This window comes from Pseudophryne corroboree, chromosome 2 (assembly GCF_028390025.1).
Source record: "Pseudophryne corroboree isolate aPseCor3 chromosome 2, aPseCor3.hap2, whole genome shotgun sequence".
Lineage (NCBI taxonomy): Eukaryota > Metazoa > Chordata > Amphibia > Anura > Myobatrachidae > Pseudophryne > Pseudophryne corroboree.
In genome coordinates this window covers 640886168-640910137 of record NC_086445.1, presented here as the reverse complement: position 1 = coordinate 640910137, position 23970 = coordinate 640886168, and the positions used below count along the sequence as shown (strand labels likewise).

General features: G+C 49.0%; 1 protein-coding gene across 2 annotated transcripts in view; it reads left to right on the top strand.

Annotated features, from left to right (window-relative positions):
• The window catches only part of CACNA1S (calcium voltage-gated channel subunit alpha1 S), a 515698-nt gene that overhangs the window by 426163 nt on the left and 65565 nt on the right, over positions 1-23970 (top strand). The gene's annotated exons all lie outside the window — the stretch shown is intronic.

Below are 23970 nucleotides of genomic sequence, written 5' to 3'. Positions count from 1 at the left end.
GTAAAAAGGGACACTGTCTGCCGTACTGTGTAAAAAGGGTATGCTGTCTGCCGTACTGTGTAAAAAGGGGACGCTGTCTGCCGTTATGTGTAAAAAGGGGACGCTGTCTGCCGTAATGTGTAAAAACAGGATTTTAATACCTACCGGTAAATCCTTTTCTCTAACGTCCTAAGTGGATGCTGGGGACTCCGTAAGGACCATGGGGAATAGCGGCTCCGCAGGAGACTGGGCACATCTAAAGAAAGCTTTAGGACTATCTGGTGTGCACTGGCTCCTCCCCCTATGACCCTCCTCCAAGCCTCAGTTAGATCTTTGTGCCCGAACGAGAAGGGTGCACACTAGGGGCTCTCCTGAGCTTCTTAGTGAAAATTTTAGTTTAGGTTTTTTATTTTCAGTGAGACCTGCTGGCAACAGGCTCACTGCATCGAGGGACTAAGGGGAGAAGAAGCGAACTCACCTGCGTGCAGAGTGGATTGGGCTTCTTAGGCTACTGGACATTAGCTCCAGAGGGACGATCACAGGCCCAGCCTGGATGGGTCCCAGAGCCGCGCCGCCGGCCCCCTTACAGAGCCAGAAGGCAGAAGAGGTCCGGAAAATCGGCGGCAGAAGACGTCCTGTCTTCAACAAGGTAGCGCACAGCACTGCAGCTGTGCGCCATTGCTCTCAGCACACTTCACACTCCGGTCACTGAGGGTGCAGGGCGCTGGGGGGGGGGCGCCCTGAGACGCAATAAAAAACACCTTGGATGGCAAAAAAAATGCATCACATATAGCTCCTGGGCTATATGGATGCATTTAACCCCTGCCAGAATACATAGAAAAACGGGAGATAAGGCCGCCGATAAGGGGGCGGAGCCTATCTCCTCAGCACACTGGCGCCATTTTCCCTCACAGCTCCGTTGGAGGGAAGCTCCCTGTCTCTCCCCTGCAGTCACTACACTACAGAAAGGGTTAAAAAAGAGAGGGGGGGCACTAATTACGCGCAGTATTAAAGATACAGCAGCTATAAGGGGAAAAACACTTATATAAGGTTATCCCTGTATATATATAGCGCTCTGGTGTGTGCTGGCAAACTCTCCCTCTGTCTCCCCAAAGGGCTAGTGGGGTCCTGTCCTCTATCAGAGCATTCCCTGTGTGTGTGCTATATGTCGGTACGTTTGTGTCGACATGTATGAGGAGAAAAATGATGTGGAGACGGAGCAGATTGCCTGTAATAGTGATGTCACCCCCTAGGGGGTCGACACCTGAGTGGATGAACTGTTGGAAGGAATTACGTGACAGTGTCAGCTCTGTATAAAAGACAGTGGTTGACATGAGACAGCCGGCTACTCAGCTTGGGCCTGTCCAGACGTCTCATAGGCCGTCAGGGGCTCTAAAGCGCCCGTTACCTCAGATGGCAGATATAGACGCCGACACGGATACTGACTCCAGTGTCGACGGTGAAGAGACAAATATGACTTCCAGTAGGGCCACACGTTACATGATTGAGGCAATGAAAAATGTTTTACACATTTCTGATAATACGAGTACCACCAAAAAGGGGTATTATGTTCGGTGAGGAAAAACTACCTGTAGTTTTCCTGAATCTGAGAAATTAAATGAGGTGTGTGATGATGCGTGGTTTTCCCCCGATAACAACTGATAATTTCTAAAATGTTATTGGCATTATATCCTTTCCCGCCAGAGGTTAGGGTGCGTTGGGAAACACCCCCTAGGGTGGATAAAGCGCTCACACGCTTGTAAGGGCTCTACCCTCTCCTGAGATGGCCGCCCTTAAGGATCCTGCTGATAGAAAGCAGGAGGGTATCCTAAAATGTATTTACACACATACTGGTGTTATACTGCGACCAGCAATCGCCTCAGCCTGGATGTGCAGTGCTGGGTTGGCGTGGTCGGATTCCCTGACTAAAAATATTGATACCCTAGATAGGGACAGTATATTTTTGCCTATAGAGCATTTAAAAGATGCATTTCTATATATGCGTGATGCACAGCGGAATATTTGCCGACTGGCATCAAGTCTAAGTGCATTGTCCATTTCTACCAGTAGAAGGTTATGGACACGTCAGTGGTCAGGTGATGCGTATTCCAAACGGCATTTGGAAGTATTGCCTTATTAAAGGGAGGAGTTATTTGGGGTCGGTCTTTCAGACCTGGTGGCCACGGCAACAGCTGGGAAATCCACGTTTGTACCCCAGGTCGCCTCTCAACATGAGAAGACGCCGTATTATCAGGCGCAGTCTTTTCGTGGACAAGCGGGCAAAAGGTTCCTCATTTCTGCCCCGTGACAGAGGGAGAGGAAAAAGGCTGCAGAAATCAGCCAGTTCCCAGGAACAGAAACCCTCTCCCGCCTCTGCCAAGCCCTCAGTATGACGCTGGGGCTTTACAAGCAAAATCAGGCACGGTGGGGGGCCCGTTTCAATTAATTTCAGCGCGCAGTGGGCTCACTCGCAAGTAGACCCCTGGATCCTTCAGGTGATATCTCAGGGGTACAAATTAGAATTCGAGACGTCTCCCCCTCGCCGTTTCCCAAAGTCGGCTTTACCGATGTCTCCTTCTGACAGGGAGACAGTTTTGGAAGCCATTCACAAGCTGTATTCCCAGCAGGTGATAATCAAGGTACCCCTCCTGCAACAGGGAACGGGGTATTATTCCACACTGTTGTGGTACCGAAGCCGGACGGCTCGGTTAGACCGATTCTAAATCTAAAATCTTTGAACACTTACATACAGAGGTTCAAATTCAAGATTGAGTCACTCAGAGCAGTGATTGCGAACCTGGAAGAAGGGGACTACATGATGTCTCGGGACATCAAGGATGCTTACCTTCATGTCAAAATGTACCCTTCTCATCAAGGGTACCTCAGGTTTATGGTACAGAACTGTCACTATCAGTTCAGACGCTGCCGTATGGATGGTCCACGGCACCCCGGGTCTTTACCAAGGTAATGGCCGAAATGATGATATTCCTTCGAAGGAAGGGAATTTTAGTTATCCCTTACTTGGACGATTCCCTGATAAGGGTAAGATCCAGGGAACAGTTGGAGGTCGGTGTAGCACTATCTCAGGTAGTGTTGCGGCAGCACGATTGGATTCTCAATATTCCAAAATCGCAGCTGGTTCCAACGACTTGTCTTCTGTTCCTAGGGATGATCCTGGACACAGTCCAGAAAAAGGTGTTTCTCCCGGAGGAGAAAGCCAGGGAGTTATCCGAGCTAGTCAGGAACCTCCTAAAACCGAGCCAAGTCTCAGTGCATCAATGCACAAGGGTTCTGGGTAAAATGGTGGCTTCCTACGAAGCAATCCCATTCGGCAGATTCCACGCAAGAACTTTCCAGTGGGACCTGCTGGACAAATGGTCCGGGTCGCATCTTCAGATGCATCAGCGGATAACCCTGTCACCAAGGACAAGGGTGTCCCTCCTGTGGTGGTTGCAGAGTGCTCATCTTCTAGAGGGCTGCAGATTCGGCATTCAGGACTGGGTCCTGGTGACCACGGATGCCAGCCTGCGAGGCTGGGGAGCAGTCACACAGGGAAGGAATATCCAGGGCTTATGGTCAAGCCTGGAGACATCACTTCACATAAATATCCTGAAGCTAAGGGCCATTTACAATGCTCTAAGCTTAGCAAGACCTCTGCTTCAAGGTCAGCCGGTGTTGATCCAGTCAGACAACATCACGGCAGTCACCCACGAAAACAGACAGGGTGGCACAAGAAGCAGGAGGGCAATGGCAGAAGCTGCAAGGATTCTTCGCTGGGCGGAAAATCATGTGATAGCACTGTCAGCAGTATTCATTCCGGGAGTGGACAACTGGGAAGCAGACTTCCTCAGCACGACCTCCACCCGGGAGAGTGGGGACTTCACCCAGAAGTCTTCCACATGATTATAAACCGTTGGAAAAAACTCGACAGGTATTGCGCCAGGTCAAGGGACCCTCAGGCAATAGCTGTAGACGCTCTGGTAACACCGTGGGTGTACCAGTCAGTGTATGTGTTCCCTCCTCTGCCTCTCATACCCAAGGTACTGAGATTGATAAGATGGAGAGGAGTAAGCACTATATTCGTAGCTCCGGATTGGCCAAGAAGGACTTGGTAACCGGAACTTCAAGAGATGCTCACGGAGGATCCGTGGCCTCTACCTCTAAGAAGGGACCTGCTCCAGCAAGGACCCTGTCTGTTCCAAGACTTACCGCGGCTGCGTTTGACGGCATGACGGTTGAACGCCGGATCCTGAAGGAAAAAAGGCATTCCGGATGAAGTCATCCCTATCCTGATCAAAGCCAGGAAGGATGTAACCGCAAAACATTATCACCGCATTTGGCGAAAATATGTTGCGTGGTGCGAGGCCAGTAAGGCCCGACGGAGGAAATTCAACTGGGACGATTCCTACATTTCCTGCAAACAGGAGTGTCTATGGGCCTGAAATTGGGGTCCATTAAGGTTCAAATTTCGGCCCTGTCAATTTTCTTCCAAAAAGAACTAGCTTCAGTCCCTGAAGTTCAGACGTTTGTAAAAGGGGTACTGCATATACAGCCTCCTTTTGTGCCTCCAGTGGCACTTTGGGATCTCAATGTAGTTTTTGGGTTCCAAAAGTCACATTGGTTTGAACCACTTAAATCTGTGGAGTTAAAATATCTCACATGGAAAGTGGTCATGCTGTTGGCCCTGGCCTGGGCCAGGCGAGTGTCAGAATTGGCGGCTTTATCCTGTAAAAGCCCTTATCTGATTTTCCATTCGGACAGGGCGGAATTGAGGACTCGTCCTCAGTTTCTCACTAAGGTGTTTTCAGCGTTTCACCTGAACCAACCTATTGTGGTGCCTGCGGCTACTAGGGACTTGGAGGACTCCAAGTTGCTAGACGTTGTCAGGGCCCTGAAAATATATGTTTCCAGGATGGCTGGAGTCAGGAAAACTGACTCGCTGTTTATCCTGTATGCACCCAACAAGCTGGGTGCTCCTGCTTCTAAGCAGACTATTGCTCGTTGGATTTGTAGTACAATTCAGCTTGCACATTCTGTGGCAGGCCTGCCACAGCCAAAAATCTGTAAATGCCCACTCCACAAGGAAGGTGGGCTCATCTTGGGCGGCTGCCCGAGGGGTCTCGGCTTTACAACTTTGCCGAGCAGCTACTTGGTCAGGAGCAAATACGTTTGTAAAATTCTACAAAATTGATACCCTGGCTGAGGAGGACCTGGAGTTCTCTCATTTGGTGCTGCAGAGTCATCCGCACTCTCCCGCCCGTTTGGGAGCTTTGGTATAATCCCCATGGTCCTTACGGAGTCCCCAGCATCCACTTAGGACGTTAGAGAAAATAAGAATTTACTTACCGATAATTCTATTTCTCGTAGTCCGTAGTGGATGCTGGGCGCCCATCCCAAGTGCGGATTGTCTGCAATACTGGTACATAGTTATTGTTACCAAAAAATCGGGTTATTGCTGTAGTGAGCCATCTTTTCTAGAGGCTCCTCTGTTATCATGCTGTTAACTGGGTTCAGATCACAAGTTGTACGGTGTGATTGGTGTGGCTGGTATGAGTCTTACCCGGGATTCAAGATCCTTCCTTATTGTGTACGCTCGTCCGGGCACAGTATCCTAACTGAGGCTTGGAGGAGGGTCATAGGGGGAGGAGCCAGTGCACACCAGATAGTCCTAAAGCTTTCTTTAGATGTGCCCAGTCTCCTGCGGAGCCGCTATTCCCCATGGTCCTTACGGAGTCCCCAGCATCCACTACGGACTACGAGAAATAGAATTATCGGTAAGTAAATTCTTATTTTCTCCTAGTCCGTAGAGGATGCTGGGGTCCACTTTAGTACCACGGGGTATAGATGGTTCCGCAGGAGCCATGGGCACTTTAAGACTTTTCAGGGGTGGGAACTGGCTCCTCCCTCTATGCCCCTCCTCCAGACCTCAGTTACAGGAACTGTGTCCAGGGAGACGGACATTTCGAGGAAAGGATTTACTTATTATTTTAATGGTGAGATTCATACCAGCTCACACTTCAACCATGCCGCACACATGGCATTCAACATAACACATGCCAACGGGCATGAACAATTGCAGCAACATGCTGAAAACAACCGTAACACAACATCGGTGTAACTACAAATGTAATAACTGCAGGAAAAGTATGCACTGGGTCGGGCGCCCACCATCCTCTACAGACTAGGAGAAAAAGATTTACCGGTGGGTATTAAAATCCTGTTTTCTCATACGTCCTAGAGGATGCTGGGGTCCACTTTAGTACCATGGGGTTATACCAAAGCTCCAGTACGGGCGGGAGAGTGCGGATGACCCTGCAGCACCGATTGACCAAACTTGAGGTCCTCATCGGCCAAGGTGTCAAACTTGTAAAAGTTTGCAAACGTTTTTGCCCCTGACCAGGTAGCTGCTCGGCAAAGTTGTAATGCCGAGACCCCCGGGCAGCCGCCCAGGATGCGCCCACCTTTCTAGTAGAATGGGCATGTACCGACTTCGGTATCGGTAATCCTGCCGTGGAATGAGCGTGCTGAATCGTCCCCCTGATCAAGCGCGCAATGGTCTGCTTAGAAGCAGGACACCCAATCTTGTTGGGAGCATACAGGATAAACAGAGCCTCTGTTTTCCGTACCCGAGCTGTTCTTTCAACATAAATTTTTAAAGCTCTAACTACATCAAGAGACTTTGACGCAGTGAAGGTGTCAGTAGCGACTGGCACCACAATAGGTTGGTTCATATGGAAAGACGAAACCACCGTTGGAAGAAATTGTTGGCGAATTCTCAACTCTGCTCTATCTTCATGGAAGATCAGGTAAGTGCTCTTGTGGGACAAGGCCCCCAACTCAGACACCCGCCTTGCGGATGCCAAGGCCAATAACATGACCACTTTCCAAGTGAGAAACTTCAATTCTATCTCCTTCAGTGGTTCAAACCAATCTGATTGCAGGAACTGCAACACCACATTAAGGTCCCATGGTGCCACCGGGGGCACAGATGGAGGTTGGATGTGCAGCACTCCTTTCACGAACGTCTGAACTTCTGGAAGGGAGGCCAATTGTCTTTGAAAGAAAATTGATAAGGCTGAAATCTGGACCTTGATTGAACCCAATCGTAGACCCGCATCCACACCAGCCTGTAAAAAATGGAGAAAACGTCCTAACTGAAACTCTTCCGTTGGAGCCGTCTAGGATTCACACCAAGACACATATTTTCTACAAATACGGTGGTAATGCTTAGACGTTACTCCTTTCCTGGCCTGAATAAGTGTGGGAATTACTTCTTTTGGAATACCCTTTCAGGCTAGGATCCGGCGCTCAACAGCCATGCCGTCAATCGTAGCCGCGGTAAGTCCTGATATACGCACGGCACCTGCTGTAGCAGGTCCTCGCAAGGAGGAAGAGGCCGAGGATCTTCCATGAGCAACTCCTGAAGATCTGGATACCAAGCCCTCCTTGGCCAGTCTGGGGCAATGAGGATCGCTCGAACCCTTGTTCTCTGTTTGATTTTGAGAACTTTTGGTATCAGTGGAAATGGAGGGAAGACATATACCGACCGAAACGCCCACTGGGTCACCAGTGCATCCACTGCTATTGCTTGAGGGTCTGTTAACCTGGAACAATATCTCTGAAGCTTCTTGTTGAGACGAGATGCCATCATGTCTACTTGAGGTACTCCCCAAAGACTTGTCACCTCTGCGAAGACTTCTTGGTGGAGGCCCCACTCTCCTGGATGGAGATCGTGTCTGCTGAGGAAGTCTGCTTCCCAGTTGTCCACTCCCGGAATGAAAATTGCCGACAGAGCTCTTGCATGTCTTTCTGCCCAGAGGAGGATCTTTGTCACCTCTGCCATTGCTGCTCTGTGTTTCGTTCCGCCCTGATGGTTTATGTACGCGACTGCTGTTACATTGTCCGACTGGATCTGCACGGGATGATCTTGAAGACGATGTACCGCATGTAGAAGGCCGTTGTAAATGGCTCTCAATTCCAGCACGTTTATGTGAAGACAGATTTCCTGACTTGACCACCTTCCTTGGAAGTTTTTTTTCCCTGTGTGACTGCTCCCCAGCCTCGGAGACTTGCATCCGTGGTTACTAGGACCCAGTCCTGAATCCCGAACCTGCGTCCCTCTAATAGGTGAGAACTGTTTAGCCACCACAGGAGCGAAATACTGGCTTTTGAGGATAGGATTATTTTCTGGTGCATGTGCAGGTGGGATCCGGACCACTTGTCCAACAGGTCCCATTGGAACGCTCTGGCATGGAATCGGCCAAACTACCATCTTTCCCAACAGCCGAATGCATTGATGGATCAACACTCTTGTTGGTTTCAAAATGTGCTTGACCAGTCTCTGGATTTCCAGAGCCTTTTCCACTGGAAGAAATACCCTCTGTACTTCTGTGTCCAGTATCATCCCCAGGAAGGACAATCTTGTCGTCGGTTCCAATTGTGACTTTGGAAAATTCATGATCCAACCGTGTCGTTGGAGTACTGACAGGGAGAGTGCAATGTTCTGCACCAACCGTTCCTTGGATCTCGCTTTTATCAGGAGATCGTCCAGGTAAGGAATTATATTGACTCCTTGTTGTCGAAGGAGGACCATCATCTCTACCATCACCTTGGTGAACACCCTCGGTGCCATGGAGAGTCCGAACGGCAACGTCTGGAACTGGTAATGGCAATCCTGTGCCACAAATCTCAGATAAGCTTGATGAGGAGGATAAATGGGAACATGTAAGTAAGCATCTGTTATGTCTACTGACACCATGAAGTCCCCTTCCTCCAGACTGGAAATCACTGCTCTCAGAGATTCCATCTTGAACTTGAATCTTTTCAGGTAAAGATTCAGCGATTTCAGGTTCAAAATTGATCTGACCGAGCCGTCCGGCTTCGGAACTACGAAGAGGCTTGAATAAAACCCTTCTCCCTGTTGTGACACGGGAACCAGGACAATGACTTGATCCTGACATAATTTTTGAATTGCAGCTGTTACAACTCTGTCCGGAAGATAAGTTGGCAAAGTCGAATTGAAAAAACGGCATGGGGGGACGTCTTGAAACTCCAGTTTGTATCCATGGGACACTATTTTCAAGACCCATGGGTCCAGGACAGATTGACCCCAGACCTGACTGAAAAGTTTCAGACGTGCTCCCACCCTAGCGGATTCCCGCAAAGGAGCCCCAGTGTCATGCTGCAGATTTGGCAGAAGCAGGGGTGGACTTCTGCTCCTGCGATCCGGGAGACGCTGCAGGCTTTTTTCCCTGTCCTCTCCCTCTACCTGCAAAGAAGGGGGAACCTTTGGCCTTTCTGTATTTGTTGGGCCGAAAGGACTGCATCTGAGAGTGATATGTCTTTTTCACCGGTGCAGGAGCATAAGGCAAAAATGACGACTTACCTGCGGTAGCCGCAGAGGCCAACGCATCGAGCCCATCTCCAAACAAGGCCTCACCTTTATACGGGAGAGCATCCATATTTCTTTTGGAATCTGCGTCAGCATTCCACTGGTGAATCCACAACGCCCTCCGAGCCGAGACTGCCATGGTAGCAACTTTTGAACCTAACAGTCCAATATCCTTCATGGATTCTAGCATGTATGCAGCAGCATCTTTGATATGACCTAACTTTAGGATAATCTCGTCTCTATCTATCGTGTCAATTTCAGATGACAACTTATCAGACCATTTTTCGATAGCCCTACTCACCCAAGCGCAAGCAATGGTGGGCCTGAGCAGTGTACCATTAGCCGCATAAATAGATTTTAACGTAGTCTCCATTTTGCGGTCTGCCGGCTCCATCAGTGAAGCCGTCCCAGGTGCAGGGAGAATCACCTTTTTTGTTAAGCGTGACAGAGCACTGTCTAAAACTGGGGGTGGCTCCCAGCTTTTCCTGTCCTCTACCGGGAAAGGATAAGCAACCTGAATCCTTTTGGGAATCTGAAATTTATTTTCAGGGTTTGCCCAAATTCCCTCAAAGAGAGTATTTAGCTCGTGAGAAGGAGGGAAAGTTAAATCAAGTTTCTTTTCTTTATAAAAAATAAGCCTTTTCCTGAGGTACAGAAGGGGCTTCCAAAACCTCCCTCATAGCAACAATCATGTATTGAATGCTTTTTGCCAATTTAGGATCTATTCCCCTGGAATCACTAGTGTCGACACGGGAATCAGAGTCCGTGTCAGTATCAGTTTGTACTATTTGTGCAAATGGTCTTTTATGTGACCCAGAGGGGTCGCCTGCGGATGAAAAAGCAGAACCACTAAAAATCACATCTTCCACTGATTTTCTCCAGTTTTCTGCATGAGACTCAGACTTATCTAATCTCTTACTGATATGATTCACACTATCACGTAATTCTTTCACCCATTCAGGCTCATGGTGTGCCGGCAGAGCCACCACATTACAACTCTGTGTCCCTAAAATGGCTCCCTCAGGGGAAGAGCTCCCTGCCTCAGACATGTCACACACGTGCACAACCACACCACAGACATTCCGGGACTTATAGGGGACAAACCCACAGTAAAATCTGTCAGAAGGACACAGACAGGATTTGCCAGTTCACAACCCAGTGCCAGCAAGAAAATGTCTGTGACACACAAATGCCCACAGACCTGCAGAGCTTTTATAATGATAATTATACCATGTATAGCACCAAATTTTACTGTGCCCCCCCCCCCCTGTTTTGCACCCTGATACTTACTTCAGCAGTGGAGGAGGATCAGCGTTCTTCTCTGCAGCTCTGTAATAAGAGAAAATGGCGCTGAGCAGTATGCTGGCTGCCTGAGGAGGAAGCCCCGCCCCCGTTATGGCGCGTTTCCCCTCAGACTTAATGCTTCTAATATTTATACTGGCGGGGGTAGGGCTGTGCCACAGCATCTTATGCCCCTTATATGCCAGTGTACAAGGTTTCATGCTGCCCAGGGCGCCCCCCCACCCGCGCCCTGCAGTGCCTGTGTGTTTGGGTAGCATGGCGCGCAGCGTTCCCGCCCGCTGCGCGGTACCTTTCAGCTGTCACGATGTGTGAAGATCCTCTTCTTCTTACACTCACCTGTCTTCTGACTTCTGGCTCTGTAAGGGGGGTGACGGCGGGCTGTGGGAGAGAGCACACAGCCTCAGCTAGCGTTCAGCATCCCTTCAGGAGCTAATGGTGTCCTGTCAGCCAGAAGCAGAGCCATGAAACTATCAAGGAAGTTGGTTCCTACTTCTGCCCCCTAAGTCCCACGAATCAGGGAGACTGTTGCCAGCAGTCCTCCCTGAAAATAAAAAACCTAATATAAGTCTTTCAGAGAAATTCAGTAGAGCTCCCCTGGATTGCATCCAGTCTACCTGGGCACATTTATAAAACTGAGGTCTGGAGGAGGGGCATAGAGGGAGGAGCCAGTTCACACCCTTGAAAAGTCTCAAAGTGCCCATGGCTCCTGCGGAACCGTCTATACCCCATGGTACTAAAGTGGACCCCAGCATCCTCTAGGACGTATGAGAAAAAGGGATGCTGTCTGCCGTAAGGTGTAAAAAGGGGAATCTGTCCGCCGTAAGGTGTAAAAGGGTCTCTTCCTGGTGTAGTGGTGCTACTGTGCTGCGTAATTTGAATAATGGAGACTACTGTGCACCGTTATATGAATTGGTATTATTTTGTGGCCACACCCCTTCCCCACAAAGCCACACCCATATATTTCTGCCTCTGTTTTACATAGAGGGGTGGGGCTCCGATGCCGTTTCTTGCACACAGTGCTAAAATGTCTAGTTATGGCACTGTTGCTAGGTATCCATTTCTCTGGCCGTGAGCAGGTCCCCCTCACCAGATTCTCTCCAGGGGTGAGGGGGTGGACTTGGATGGGATGGGGGGGGGGAGGGGTGACCAAAGCATTTTGTCGCACCTGGGCCCACCGCTCGCTAGTTCCGCCACTGGCCCACATAGTAAAAATGCCCTATGCCACAGTACCTGCTCTCAGGGGTTATGGTCGTTGTCAGAAGTTTTGCGCGTTGTCAGGGGTAAACTCGCTAGCTGCCGCCATGGGTCTGTGGTGCTGGTGGGGGCTGCTGATCACACCAATCCCCTTCAACATTTGAAAGTGTCCCTCCCAAAATGGCCGCCACTTCCTCTAGCATTTAAAATAACTGTCTCCTCTGAGGTGCTGGCCATTTTGGAGGGACATTTTCAGTACTTAGAGTGGGAGCCCTCTCAGTAGCTGACAGCTGCATGCGTCCGGGCTCTCCACTCTCTGTCAGAGCGTTTGGGGTCAGAACAGTTGTACCTCCAGCACCCCCTTGATGGCGGCCCTGTCAGTGACATATGTGAATGAGTATATACACATATAACAGATACAATATGTAATAACTACTGCATTACAATACCTGAATTAATCCTGCATCAGATTGACTTCTACAAATCTTGGATTTTCTTTTGAGGGGTGTGGTATACATGGCCGCCATAAAAATTATGTCGACATGAGAATGTTGTCATGGTTGACATCCATCATGTGGAGACTGCTGAAATTATGACATGATAGACTGTCGACAAACCGTCCCTGGTGAGCCAGCAGTCACTGCTGAAAGCTGCGTCCTCTGGGCTCCATGTGAAGCATTTCCAGTGCATACATCTGACTGATGAGCATTCTCCCCCTGTCCCTAATTCTCCCCACTAAGGCCTAAACCTAACCTTCCACCTACAGCTTAAAGGGGGGTACTCACGGAGCGATATTCTAAGCAATCTGACTAGATTGCTTAGAATATCAGCATGATCGCTCCGTGTGTAGCCCCCTCAGCGATAGCGATGCGCGGCCCCGCACATCGCTATCGCTAGATTGGCCTGCATGCAGGCCAATATAGCGGGTCGCTCACTTCACCCGCTGGGTGAAGTGAGCGGCTCCCCATCGCCCCCCGCACGCTCAGCACAGATCGCGCTGTGCTGAGCGGCGGGAGAGATGTGTGCTGAGCGGTTCGCTCAGCACACATCTCTCCCTGCATCGGCCCATCTATATGGGCCTTTACTCTAACCTCGCCTTAGGGCCTAACACTTCCATCTCCCAACAATAATGTCAACATTGTGAAAATGTCAGGATTTCACATGTCCGCACTTCAGATGTCGAAATGGTGACCCTGTTGTGATTCTGAGGAAATGACTGCATCCCCTTTTCAGTTGCCTTGCTTTTATTGGTGGGAGGTTTGGGATTGACTTTTTTTCAGAAAATAAAATGCATACTTGGATTTAAACTAAGAGATTGACTTGGACAGTTTAATTTTCCCCAGATCCCTTGATTGTGTTGGCAGTGTGTGCCAATGTCACTGCAGGATGATACACTGGGCAGTAAACCAGGATTATTTCTTCTTGTCATTAGTTACCGTACATCAATAAAGATGAGTGAGAAAGTTTCTGTGGTAGCTGAACGTGTCTGTCTGACAATTCCACTGCTATCGCGAAGTGCTGATGTGATATATTTTGAATTCTCTGCATATTTTAAGTTAATTCACAGGGTGCAGTCATTCCATTTGGGAGAGGTGTGTCTTTGTCTCACTTATAACATTACTCCAGAATGCTACTTGTTTAGCTCATACATTTCAACAAACAGTAATCTGGCCTTTCTGTCTTTGGTTGTGATAATAAAATGGAAAATATAAGAAACACCATATGTTTGATAAATATAGCACCTATTGTATTTGTAAGTGTTTATTATATACAATCTGTGGTAGAGTTTATATAGCATTTATCTGTCCTGTAGCTCCAGAAGGTAGCAAGAGCTGTAGTACAGGTAAGGGCTTCACAGGTGTGGTCAGTGGGGGTCATTCCGAGTTGATCGTAGCTGTGCTAAATTTAGCACTGCTACGATCATGTTCCTTGACATGCGGGGGGACGCCCAGCACAGAGCTAGTCCACCCCCCATGTCAGTCCGGCCCCTCCCCGCACAAATACAAACGCATTGCACAGTGGCGATGCCTTTGTATGTGAGGAGTAACTCCCGGCCAGCGCAGCTCCTGCGGCTGGCCGGGAGTTGCTCATCGAACTCGCTGGCCACAGCGGCTGCGTGAGACCATGCCTGCGATGGCCGGACCGCTCCCCCTCCCGCCCAGCGACCGCCTCTGTCTCAGAGGCGATCTCTAGGTAATGAAAGCTGCCATGCGCCGGCGCATGCGCAGTTCCGACCTGATTGCTGCGCTGCGACAAACTGCAGCGAGCGATCGGGTCGGAATGACCCCATTGTCGGACTATGGCCCTCATTCAGAGTTGATCGCACCAAGCAATTTTTTGCTGCTGGTGCGATCAACTAATCTCCACCTATGGGGGAGTGTTTTTTAGCATAGCAGGGCTGCGAACGCTTGTGCAGCCCAGCTATGCTCAAAAAGTTTCCTGCAAAACAAGACCAGGGTAAGAGTTACTTACCCTGTGCGACGGCTCCAGCGATGAAGATCCTGGTCCTGATGTCAGACATCCGCCCTCCAAACGCTTCGACACGCCTGCGTGGACTCACCACGCCTGGACTCACCACGCCAGTACTGGTTTCACTGTGATTGGCAGTGACTTCCTATTGGACGTGCTACCTTTCAGTCACAGACACACAAAGCAGTCCCATTGAGTGATGCTTCCTGCCTCTGGGACTGCCATACTGGGCTGTGATTAGCAGAAAAGCTGGCTTCCTGTAGGAAGCCACTCCCTGCCTGGTCGTTAGCCTAATCTGGCTTCTATGGGCGTCAGCCGATGCAGTCCATAGAAGCCGGAGTATTGCGCATACGCACTCAAGTTGCCACTTGTGCGCAGGTGCTGGGACACGGGAATCTCCTCTCCAGCATGAGTAGCGGCAGCCCCCCTACCTAAAAAAGGTAGGAGTCGCTGCTGGGTGTGTCTATGAAGAGGACAATTGTTGCACAATAAAAACAAAACCAATTCAGAGGTTACAGTAGTACAAAGTCATCCCACGTAGACTAAAGATGTGCGGTGGGCACTTTTCGTGTTTTGGTTTTGGTTCTGGTTCCATGCTCATGTTTTGGATCTGGATTGGTTTTGCCAAAACCACCCTTTCATGTTTTGGTTTTGGATCTGGATGATTTTGAAAATAACATAAAAACAGCTAAAGTAACAGAATTTGGGGGTAATTTTGATCCTACGGTATTATTAACCTCAAGAACATTCATTTCCACTCATTTCCAGTCTATTCTGAACACCTCACACCTCACAATATTGTTTTTAGGCCAAAAGGTTGCACAGAGGTGGCTGTATGACTAAGCTAAGCGACACAAGTATGCGGCACAAACACCTGGCCCATCTAGGAGTGGCACTGCAGTGGCAGACAGGATAGCAGATTTTAAAAATAGGCCCCAAACAGCACATGATGCAAAGAAGAAAAAAAGGAGCAATGAGGTAGCTGGATGGCTAAGCTAAGCGACACAAGTGTGCGGCACAAACACCTGGCCCATCTAGGAGTGGCACTACAGTGTCATACAGGATAGCACTTAAAAAAAATAGTCCCCAAACAGTACACGGTGCAAAGAAGTAAAAGAGGTGCAATGAGGTAGCTGTATAGCTAAGCTTAGCGACACAAGTGTGCGACACAAACACCTGGCCCATCTAGGAGTGGCACTGCAGTGGCAGACAGGATGGCACTTTAAAATCTAGCTCCAAACAACACATCATGCAAAGAAAAAAAGAGGTGCACCAAGGTCGCTAGATGACTAAACTAAGTGACACAAGTGTCCACACAGGGCAAACCCTGTAAAAATTATTTGGATTAAATATTAATAACCCCTTTATTTGGAGTAAATAATATACAGCACAGGACAGCACCACTGAACTTATATGGCAGCACCACTGGACTGGACTTATACGGCAGTACCACTGGACTGGATTTATATGCCAGTACCACTGGATTTATACGGCAGTTCCACTGGATTTATACGGCAGTACCACTGGATTTATACGGGAGTACCACTGGACATATACGGCAGTTTCACTAGACTTATACGGCAGTATCACTGGACTAGATTTATACGGCAGTACCACTACACATATACGGCAGTATCACTGGACTAATACGGCAGTATCACTGGACTGGATTTATACGCCAGTACCACTGGATTTATACGGCAGTACCACTGGACTTATACGGCAGTACCACTGAAATTATATGGCAGTACCACTGGAATTATACAGCAGTACCACTGGAATTATACGGCGGTATCACTGGAATTATACACCAGTACCACTGGAATTATACGGCAGTACCACTGGATTTATACGGCAGTACCACTGGACTGGATTTATATGGCAGTATCACTGGATTTATACGCCAGTACCACTGGAATTATACGGCAGTATCACTGGAATTATACGGCAGTACCACTGGAATTATACGGCAGTACCACTGGAATTATACAGCAGTACCACTGGAATTATACGGCAGTATCACTGGAATTATATCTCAGTACCACTGGACATATACAGCAGTGCCACTGGACTGGATTTATATGGCAGTATCATTGGATTTATACGCCAGTACCACTGGAAATATACGGCAGTATCACTTGAATTATACGGTAGTACCACTGGACTTATACGGCAGTACCATTGGACTGGATTTATACGGCGGTACCACTGGAATTATACGGTAGTACCACTGGACATATACAGCAGTATCACTGGAATTATATGGCAGTACCACTGGACATATACGGCAGTATCACTGGACTTATACAGCAGTACCGCTGGACATATACGGCAGTATCACTGGACATATACGGCAGTATCACTGGACTTATATGGCAGTACCACTGGACTTATACAGCAGCACAGGGACACCACCACTGGACTGATGCAGCACAACACAGCACCACTGGACTGGACTTATACAGCAGCACTGGACATATGTGTTATGCACACCAGTGCCTGCAGGAAAGTACTGGTGTCAGAACTGTTATGCACTCCAGTGCCTGCAGGAATGTACTGGTGTTTGAACTGTTATGCAAAACAAATGGACTCACAGACAGACTGGGGAATATGACATAACGTACACAGAAGGTGATAGGGTAACAAAATACACACAAAGTGAACAGAGAAGCCCAGAGGCTAAGGAACTGGGTATCTCCCTTGTATTAGAACTGCTCAGATGGGAAAAGCAAGATGTTGTGTTTTAATACGTAGAGAACCCGAAATGCTGTTGCTAAGGGCAACAGCAAAACCCTAAAGGGTTACCAACGGGTGTGGCAGTAAACTCCTTGGTCAGAGATGGAATGATAGACACAAGGAGAGTCTCCACAATCCTAATTCTCACTTGCAGTGCACAGGTTCAGCTTACTGCCACTAAACTGACCCCTGACACCTAGCACAGTGAGACAGGATTAGACAGGCAAGTCTTAGAATACAGCCACAAACTTGCTAAGTTCACAGAGTAGTAACAGAACCCCAGCAAGCTAAACGACTGACTCCAGTCTTACTGCTAGGTCTGGATTGGCAGAGTGTAATACCAAATCCCCAGGCCTATTTGCAGTAAGCAACAAACAAATACAAAGCTACACAGTACTGGCTAACTTTCATGAACTGACTAACCAACAAAGATTCAGCAGCATCTGCTTACCCTGAGAAGAGGCCTTATAAAGCAGGTGCTGTCCACGCCCCACTCAGACCTCACAGACTGTGAGCACAAAAACCAGCACCGGATCCCCTGCCGTGCACAGAGCCTATAACCACTGCACAGCAAAAGACCCGAACCGGAGTATCAGCTGCGCTCAGGTTACTCCGCTAGCACTTGTCTCCCGGTTGCCATGACGACGTGGCAGCACAGGGCAGGAGACCCTAACAGTACCCCCCCTCTGACGAGGGGTCAAAGAACCCCTACCACCGGGTTTATCGGGGAACTGCGAGAAGAAAGAGCGTATCAGTCTGGGGGCATGAAGATCACAACTGCGCACCCACGACCGCTCCTCCGGGCCATACCCCTTCCAGTGCACCAAAAATGACAGCCGACCCCGAACCACCTTGGAGTCAAGAATCCTTTCAACAACAAACTCCCTCTGGCCACGTATCAGAAGAGGGGAAGGTCTTCCACTGGAAGAAGGATTACTAATCGCCCGTTTTAAAAGGGAACAATGAAATGTTTTATTGATACCCAAAGAACGGGGCAGATCTAACTGAAATGCCACCGGATTGATAACCCTGGTGATCTTATAAGGGCCGATGAACCGGGGGCCTAACTTATGAGATGGCTGTCTCAACTTCAAATTCTTGGTAGACAACCAGACGAAGTCTCCTAATTTGAAGCTGCAGGGTCTTTTCCGCTTATCAAAAACCCTTTTGGTCACTAATGACACAGACACAAGGGCTTTCTTCACTTTCCGCCAAATACCTCTAAGGACCGAAACCACAGAGGAACCACCAGGCGTGGAGTCCAGGGGGTCAAAAGAATTGGCCTTAGGATGATGCCCATACACACAAAGGAAGGGAGAGATCCCTGTAGCAGAGTGAGCCGCGTTGTTATAGGCAAACTCCGCCATGGACAGATGAGCAACCCAGTCAGTCTGACACTTGGAGACATAACACCTGAGGAACTGCTCCAAGGACTGGTTCACCCTTTCAGTCTGCCCATTAGACTGCGGATGGTAGCCTGACGACAAGCTGACAGAAATCTGGAGATCGGAACAAAATGCCCTCCAGAATTTGGCCACAAACTGGGATCCGCGGTCAGAGACCACATCAAGTGGCAACCCGTGGAGACGCACAACATGCAGCATAAATAATTCAGACAGGCGTCTGGCCGATGGCAGCCCAACCAGTGGAACGAAGTGCGCCATCTTCGAAAACCTGTCAACGACAACCCAGATGGCTGTCATCCCCGAGGATTTGGGCAAGTCCACCACAAAATCCATTGAAATGTGGGTCCATGGCTTAGATGGGATAGAGAGTGGATGTAATGGGCCAACAGGAACCCCTCTAGGAGTCTTATTTCGGGCACAGATGTCACATGCCCGAACCCACTGATCCACATCCTTAGCCACCGAGGGCCACCACACCGCCCTAGATAGCAACTCCCGAGTTCTGGCAATACTCGGGTGACCTGCCGACTTCTTGGCATGGAATTCCAGGAACACTCGCTGTCTTAACCTAGGAGGCACAAACAAAAGACCTACCGGAAGGTCTGGAGGAGCCTGCTCCTGTGCTCTAAGGACTAATGATAAGAGGTCCTGGGTAATGCCCACCTTAATACATGATGGGGAAACAATGGGCAACGGCTCCTCGGTGGTCTCCTGGATTGGAGCAAAACTCCGCGAGAGCGCATCAGCCTTGATGTTTTTTGACCCAGGGCGATATGTTATCAAAAAATTAAAGCAAGCAAAAAACAAAGCCCATCGTGCCTGCCTGGCATTGAGACGCTTCGCTGACTCTAAATATGCCAGATTCTTATGGTCAGTGAGAATTGAGACCACAAACTTAGCCCCCTCAAGCCAGTGTCTCCACTCCTCGAGTGCATCCTTAATAGACAACAATTCCCGGTTACCCACGTCATAATTCATCTCGGCAGGCGAAAATTTACGGGAAAAGTAAGCACAGGGATGAAGGCGATTATCAGACACTCCCATCTGAGAAAGCACTGCCCCAATACCCATCTCAGAGGCATCCACCTCCACCACAAAAGGACGCTCTGGATCTGGGTGTCGCAGCAACTTGGCCGAAACAAATGCCCTTTTGAGACGGGCAAAAGCCGCTTTAGCCTCACAAGACCAGTGAGCAACATCCGCCCCTTTCTTAGTGAGTGCCACCAAGGGCGCCACTATAGACGAAAATCCAGCGATAAATCGTCTATAAAAATTCGCAAAGCCCAGGAAACGCTGAAGCGCCTTCAAACTAGTGGGCTGCACCCAATCCAGGACTGCCTGTACCTTGGAACCCTCCATTTGGAAACCTTCTGGGGAGATAATATATCCTAGAAATGCGATTTGCTGAACTTCAAATTCGCACTTCTCCAGCTTCGCCCCAAGCCGGTGGTCTCTGAGTTTCTGGAGGACTAAGCGTACATGCTTCCGATGTTCCTCCAGGGAATGGGAGAAGATTAGGATGTCATCTAAGTATACAACTAAGAATCTATCCAAATATTCCCTGAGCACATCATTCATGAAATCCTGGAAGACTGCCGGGGCATTACAGAGCCCAAAAGGCATCACCAAATATTCATAATGCCCTGAGTGGGTATTAAAGGCAGTCTTCCATTCATCCCCCTCTCTTATTCGGATTAGATTGTACGCACCGCGTAGGTCAATCTTAGAAAAAATGGTGGCAGTACGAAGCTGGTCAAACAAGACCGAAATGAGAGGCAGTGGGTATGAGTTTTTAATCGTGATACAGTTCAATTCCCTGAAGTCGATGCAGGGTCGCAACGAACCGTCCTTTTTACCCACGAAGAAGAACCCCGACCCAACTGGAGACTGTGAAGGTCTGATAAATCCCTTAGCCAAGTTCTCCTGAATGTACTCTGCCATAGCCTGAGTCTCAGGACGTGACAGGGAGTACAACCTGCTCTTGGGAAGCTTAGCATTTGGCAACAAATCAATGGCACAGTCATAGGGGCGATGGGGAGGTAGTACCTCTGCAACTTTTTTGGAGAACACGTCCGCAAAATCTGCATAACACCCTGGCAATCCTGGCAAACTTAGCTGCGAGAGCCTGACTGGAAGGCTCAAGCAACTCCTGAAACAATCAGTACCCCAACTAAGAATCTCCCCAGAGACCCAGTCAAATTGAGGATTGTGGGCCCTTAACCAGGGTAACCCCAACACCAATGGGGCAAAAGTACAGACAGTCACATAAAAGGACAATTTTTCAGAGTGTGTGGCTCCAATAAACAAAGAAATCTGGCTAGTGCAAGAGGTAATTTTACCTTGGGATAATGGTTCCCCGTTTAACCCACAAATCTCAATTTCCGATGCCAAGGGTACTAAGGGAACAGAGTGTTTCAGGGCGAATTGGCGGTCCATAAAAACCCCGTCGGCCCCACTGTCCACAAAGGCCTCAGTCTTGACAGTTTGACCGAGGATCTTCAAGGTCACCGGAATGATAAAAGTCTTCTTGGGAAATTCTGACTTCTGGCCTGACAGGATATTTCCCATCACCCTCAGGCCCTGAAGTTTTCCGGCTTTTCTGGGCATGATACTACCACATGACCTTTATTCCCACAGTACAAACACAACCCCTGCTGTCTCCTCCGCATCTTCTCACGCGAGGAGAGGCGGGTAGCCCCAATCTGCATAGGCTCCTCAGAAAATTCCTCAGAGTCTGAGGTTCCCTTGGGAAGGAAGGAAATCTCAGTCTCCCTTTCAAGCCTACGCTCTCTCAGCCGTCTATCCACCCGGATGGATAACTGCATGAGCTGATCCAAGCTATCAGGCAAGGGATATTGTACCAGTTGGTCCTTTATCTGGTTAGAAAGACCTCTTCGGTACTGGTGTCTCAGGGCTGGGTCATTCCACTGGGTATCATGGGCCAACCTCCGAAACTCCGTACAGTAAACCTCAACTGGCCTTCGCCCTTGCTTAAGGATCGAAATCTGAGCCTCGGCTGAGGCCGTCTTGTCAGGGTCATCATACAACATGCCCAGTGCCGTAAAAAAAGCATCAACACTTTTAAGCGACGGACAGTCAGGCTGCAACCCATATGCCCAGACCTGTGGGTCTCCTTGTAGCAAGGAAATCACTATGCCCACCCGCTGAATCTCCGACCCAGAAGACTGAGGCCTAAGCCGGAAGTATAGCTTGCAGCTCTCCTTGAAACAAAAGAACTGCGAGCGATCTCCAGAAAAACGATCCGGGAGATTTACTTTCGGCTCCTTAACCCCTGCAGGTGCTGCTGCTGCGGGAGCTCCGCCAGCAGCCTGGGAGGTGTGCATTTTAATGGACAAATCATTAAATTGTCGAGTCAGGACCTGCACCTGATCGACCACCTGTTGCAACGTATTTTGAGGGGTATGCTCCATATTCCCACAAAATTTCAACAGGAGTATTAGGCTGCTGAATATGTTATGCACACCAGTGCCTGCAGGAAAGTACTGGTGTCAGAACTGTTATGCACTCCAGTGCCTGCAGGAATGTACTGGTGTTTGAACTGTTATGCAAAACAAATGGACTCACAGACAGACTGGGGAATATGACATAACGTACACAGAAGGTGATAGGGTAACAAAATACACACAAAGTGAACAGAGAAGCCCAGAGGCTAAGGAACTGGGTATCTCCCTTGTATTAGAACTGCTCAGATGGGAAAAGCAAGATGTTGTGTTTTAATACGTAGAGAACCCGAAATGCTGTTGCTAAGGGCAACAGCAAAACCCTAAAGGGTTACCAACGGGTGTGGCAGTAAACTCCTTGGTCAGAGATGGAATGATAGACACAAGGAGAGTCTCCACAATCCTAATTCTCACTTGCAGTGCACAGGTTCAGCTTACTGCCACTAAACTGACCCCTGACACCTAGCACAGTGAGACAGGATTAGACAGGCAAGTCTTAGAATACAGCCACAAACTTGCTAAGTTCACAGAGTAGTAACAGAACCCCAGCAAGCTAAACGACTGACTCCAGTCTTACTGCTAGGTCTGGATTGGCAGAGTGTAATACCAAATCCCCAGGCCTATTTGCAGTAAGCAACAAACAAATACAAAGCTACACAGTACTGGCTAACTTTCATGAACTGACTAACCAACAAAGATTCAGCAGCATCTGCTTACCCTGAGAAGAGGCCTTATAAAGCAGGTGCTGTCAACGCCCCACTCAGACCTCACAGACTGTGAGCACAAAAACCAGCACCGGATCCCCTGCCGTGCACAGAGCCTATAACCACTGCACAGCAAAAGACCCGAACCGGAGTATCAGCTGCGCTCAGGTTACTCCGCTAGCACTTGTCTCCCGGTTGCCATGACGACGTGGCAGCACAGGGCAGGAGACCCTAACAATATGGCAGTAGAGGACACCACCACTGTGACTGGACTGATGCAGCACAAGACACTACCACTGTACTGATGCAGGACAACACAGCACCACTGCAATGGACAGGACTTATACAGCAGCACTGGACATATGGCAGCAGAGGACACCACCACTGTGATTGGACTGATGCAGCATAAGACACTACATTGGACTGATGCAGTACAAGACCGCACTGGATTCGCCACCCCACTTTCCCTCCCGCACAGACACTGAGAATGGAGACACGTCCTCTCGTTACACTTTCTGGGACTGGAGTGAAAATGGCGGCGATGCGCGGCTCCTTATATGGAATCCAAAACCCGTGAGAATCCGACAGCGGGATGATGAAGTTTTGCCTCGTACTGGTTAACGAGTCAGGTGGAAAACCCCGAGCCGGGCTCGGATCCGGGCTCGGGTAGTGAAGTCCGGTAGGGTTCGGTTCTCAGGGAATTGTATAAATTACAGCAGCCTGGGCTGCTTTGACCCTTTCAGTGGCAAGTATTTTAATTTAAAAACACACCCTTGGGGGGTTTCAAATTAAAGTGGGAGAGGACGGGAAGGGGCAGGGGGGGCAACTGATGGGGCATGATGAGTTAAATCGCCTGACAATCGCCTGTGGGCATCGGCTGCGGGGATCGTTAGCCCCAGCGCTGATTCCCAAATCAACATAATGCATTTTACTGTTAAGCCCACCCCCCGGCCAATAGGAGTCCGAGGTGCGGGCTAAACTCCATAATGGAGTATGCTGATTCCCGGGCACTGTGCACGCTGCACGGCTGTCCCTGGGAGATTAGTAAGTAGTATGCCCGGAAATCTTCCGGGGTTGCCAGCGCTGTCATCGCTGGCAAGCCCAGAAAATTTTCGGGCATGCCACTTAAGGGGTTAATATACATGGTTGTTGTGTTGGCAATGCAGATTTCATTTTTAAAATGTGTTTTCACTGACAATGGTGCAAAAAAAAGCCTCAAATTAAAGCCAGTTGTTGTATCTGGCAGGTGCCACTGAATAATAGCATTTAGGAGATACTTATACCAATTATAAGGTCTGCCATGGAGTATTGAGGGCAAAATTAATTAC